This window comes from Nannospalax galili, unplaced genomic scaffold (assembly GCF_000622305.1).
Source record: "Nannospalax galili isolate Female #2095 unplaced genomic scaffold, S.galili_v1.0 scaffold481, whole genome shotgun sequence".
Taxonomy (NCBI): domain Eukaryota; kingdom Metazoa; phylum Chordata; class Mammalia; order Rodentia; family Spalacidae; genus Nannospalax; species Nannospalax galili.
Window position 1 is genome coordinate 213,496 of NW_008345609.1, and position 4,302 is coordinate 217,797.

A 4,302-nucleotide genomic window follows, 5' to 3' on the forward strand; every position below is an offset into this window, starting at 1 on the left:
TATCATGCAGCAGACTAAAACTTTCTGTGTTGTTCCGACTCCCTGAAGATGCAGTTGCCTATGCCCTGTAGTCAGAGGAGGAAAGTTTCTCCCACTTACTGTATTCCATTGTTAGCATCAAGGGTGCTGATGGGATTTGCTTTTAGCAGTGGTAGTAGAACACTGGCTTTCAGACAAGGGAGATTATAAATTAGAATCTTTGTGCTTCCAGGTGTTTTCCAAACTTCGAATTTTATTTTGTATTGTACATGTAAATAAAATTCAGTACAGAAAAAAAAAAGCAAAACAATATGCTTCTAAAGTGAACACCCTTGCATTCACCACCTAAGACATAGACTTTGCCAGACATTCTGAAAATCCTTATGTGAGTCTTTCCAATCATATCTACCTGTTTTTATATAAGTAACTGTAACCTAAATAAAGTGAAGATTTAATTGCATTTACGGCTATCCATCCTCAGTGTGCACTACAAAACCCTCGATGCTCACAAGTAAAGCTTCCTTATACAGCAGAGTGCACACAGAAGGCTGCAACTGGCCAAATTTTAAAGAATAAGAGGCTGTAGAGTGTTTATCCATGGATGGGACTCCTGTATTGAAACTCACTCATCTATGGCTCAGAGACCATTGTAGAAGATGGGGTGTAAAGATTGTAAGAGTCAGAGCTGGGTCATGAGCATAGGGAAGTGGAGGCTTTCAGGCCACTGGAAGCTTGAACATGTGAACTTGTGGAAATGGTGGCATCGAGCACAGGACCCATGCCAACTCAATTAAACAAGGGCCCAGAGGGGAAGAGAGAAATAGGCACTGTGTAGGCCCTAGACTGAGAACTATTGTAGACTGACTGATACTGAATGAGGGAGAGTATGCCTATGTACAATCTCTACATGGGCTGATTAGACTCTGGTGAAGAAATTTACACTGAAGGACATATGGGTACAAATACTTGACTGGATGGGACTTAACATGTATGGTGGAATACATGAGATCTGGTAGGGGGATGGTGGGATGATTAGGGGAGGGGATCTAAATTTGATTAAAAATTGTTGTATGAAATTATAAAAGTTCAATAAAATTTTTAAAAAGTATGATCCTGAAATATTTTTCTAGCATTTCATCTCATCATTTTTGGTTTGCAGTGTTGGGAATCTGTGAGCCTGTGAGCTTCTGCAGAAGACTGATGTTGTGTGATTTTTTACTCTGCTTTTTTCCACATGTGTTGGAGCATGTGTCCTCCAGTCTATAATTTCCCCACCCTCCCTCTTTACCACTGTTTTATTTTTAGTTTTATGTGAATACTTCTGGTGCATTGTTTTCACTCAGATTTGATTCAATGACAAAGTCAGTTGCAGTAACAAGTATGGTGTTTTGACAGAAGTCCAAGCATTTTATTGTTTTTGAGACAGGGTCTCCCTATAGTCTCCTCGGGCCTAGAACTCCTTATTTAGACCAGGCCAGCCTCAATCACAGAGATATCTTCCTGTTTCTGCTGCCCAAGTGCTGGCACTCTTCTTCCTTTTAAACTAAATGTGTGTACTATTTATTTTTTAAGTTAGTAATTTATGAACTCATCCATATCAATTCATAGAATACTTTTTTGTTTTTAATAGCAATGCACTTAGTCCTTTGCATTATTGCTTATAGATTAATTTATATTACCAATTCTGTATATGTGTGAAGCTTTAATTATATTCCAATCATTGCTGAGAAAATATTTTTGATGATGTGTCCTTAGGATTAGTAGGACTTAAATATCAAAAACTCATATATCCATAGTAGTTTTAGGTGCTGCTAAATTGCCCTCTACATACATTGAGGTACTCTGTATTCATACATGTGATGTGAAACTTCTCAAAACACCAAAAACATTATGAAAACTCAGATCTTTCCTTTGCACTTTTATTCGGGGGAATAGTGTAAGACTCTTCAGGGAGGTTGCTCAGGATTTAGCCTGGAAAAGAAGGCTTATCTCTGAGACTTCTCTGACTCCCCTGTTATCTCTCTCCTAGCCCATGTCTCTCCCCTTCTTTCCCTATCTTTCTCATTCTCACTTTAATGAAGCTCCTCCCCAGGCTTTAAAGCCTATCCTTTCCTTTCCTTTAAGGCCCTGTCATGTTTAGATCTCCATATTTTGTGTTGTTGTCTATTGCTCTCCCTCCCACCTTGAGGCTCTCTCATTATAATAAACATCATTAAAGAGGATGATGTGCCATTTTCTTTTGTGGATTGACAGATGCTGTTGTGTTCTTGTTATATTTAATGGTAAGAATTATCATACAGTAATTATATTTATTCATTTGAGGACCTGTTATACTGGTTTTAGTGGTGACTGAAATTAGTTACATTCCACCAAAAGTGTATTAGAATTTTTATAAAATACAGATTTGCTGAAATTTACTGTTGTTTTGACTGGGTGAGCTGGAACATCATTCTAGCTTTGATAACTAAAGCTAGTGAACCCATTTTAAAAATGTATTTATTTGTAGTACTTCCTCTGGTTCATTTTCTCATTTACTGATTGCATTGTTCTTATTTTTTTATGGTGAAAAAAGATCTGTATTTAGAATTAGCCAATTGGACTGCTTAGATAATCCCAGTTTTGTTGGCAACATCCAAAGCATCATAATCAGGAGTAAGTGGCTCACAGGCCTTCTCTATGTTGGTTTGATCAGGATATTGACTTTGGCCACATCACGTCCTAGAGTTTCTTCACAACCCGTTTAATCTGGTGCTTGTTGGCCTTGACATCACAATGAACCCAGTGTGTTGTCTTCTGTCTTCTTCATGGCTGACTCAGTGGTCAGGGAACTTGATGATGGCGTTGTGGTCAAGCTTTCTTCCCCGGGGGCCGCTCTTGAAGGGTTTTGGGGCTGCCTCCAGAGCCACATGGTCTTGGGCCTTGGGAAGGTGGGTGGTGCGGATCTTCTTTTTGTGGCTGCAGACTCCTTTCAACACTGTCTTCTTAGCTCAGTGCCTTCGCTTTGGCTTGGGCTTTGGGAGGAGCAGGAGCTTCCTTCTTTGCTTTTGGCACCACCTTGGCAAAACCTTGCTTTTTTATTGTTATTAAAGATGGCCATCACTTTGGAACCTGGGCTGGTCTAGAAGTCACTACGTAGGTCAGAATGTTTGACTTCTGAGGTTTTCATATATTCTGGATATTAACTCTCTGTGAGTAAATAAATTTTCATAGATTCTTCCAGGACTTGCTATGGCAATTTTTCCTTTGTAGTGAAGTTGTTTAGTATGATGACATCCCATTTGTCTCTTTTTTTTGGCTATTATTTTATGAGCTGTTAGAGTCCTGGAGAGAAGATTGCTACATCTGTATCTTGATGCATTTTTCTACGTTTTTCTCTGGTAGTTCCAAAGTTTCTAGTCTTACACTAAGGTTTTGATCCATTTTGAGTTTTTGTGCAGGATGAAAAAATGGGGATCTAGTTTAGTCTTCTATATTTTGGTATCCAGTTATCTAGCACCATTAAAGATCCTTTCTGTCTTACTCATATTTTGTTGGGGAATTGGAGGGATGAAGTGGGAACAGGGCAGATATGATCATATTTCATTCTATGCATGTAAGAAGTTCCAAAAGAATGAATTTAAAAAAATTCATAAAAATGTGTTCTTCACTCAGATCTTATTGTAATGACTACTAAGCATGCTAAATAGGAGCAAAAGTATCTAATATGTTCAATAAATATAAATAGCTAAGTTCTTTTACCCCCAGTGACAATCAATATTATAAGTAAAACTTAAACAATAAAATTCACATCTGGTTGGTGTTTAATTTTATGGGATAGCATGGGCCTGCATTTACAATTCATGATGGATGATCAGAATTGTTCACAAATCACACTGTGTGTACTGTCAAAGAGGATTGTGAAATATGACCTATACATAATTTTTAGCATATTCCAGAGCTTTATAAAGATATACTGGCATTTCGTTCGGCATGACTTACTCTACTTCTTTCTAAAAAGTTATGATTTTGGTACATTGGTAAATGTCAATTAACAAAGAACACTATTGGAATCAAATTATTTTTCTGCATCTTTCAACTATAGATAACTCAAACTTGTGTTACCTCAAAGAATTTAATGTCTATTTCTAAGTATTATTTAAGTAGTCAAAGATTTGAGATAATAATAAATGCATATCAAGTAATGATACATCTAACATGATAACATAGAATAATAAGTTAAGAATTATAAATATATTCTTTTCATCGTATCATTTTATTGCATTTTTCCCATATTAAGAGAAATAAAGGCTTATATTTTCTATTTTTCTGCCATAGATACTTAAT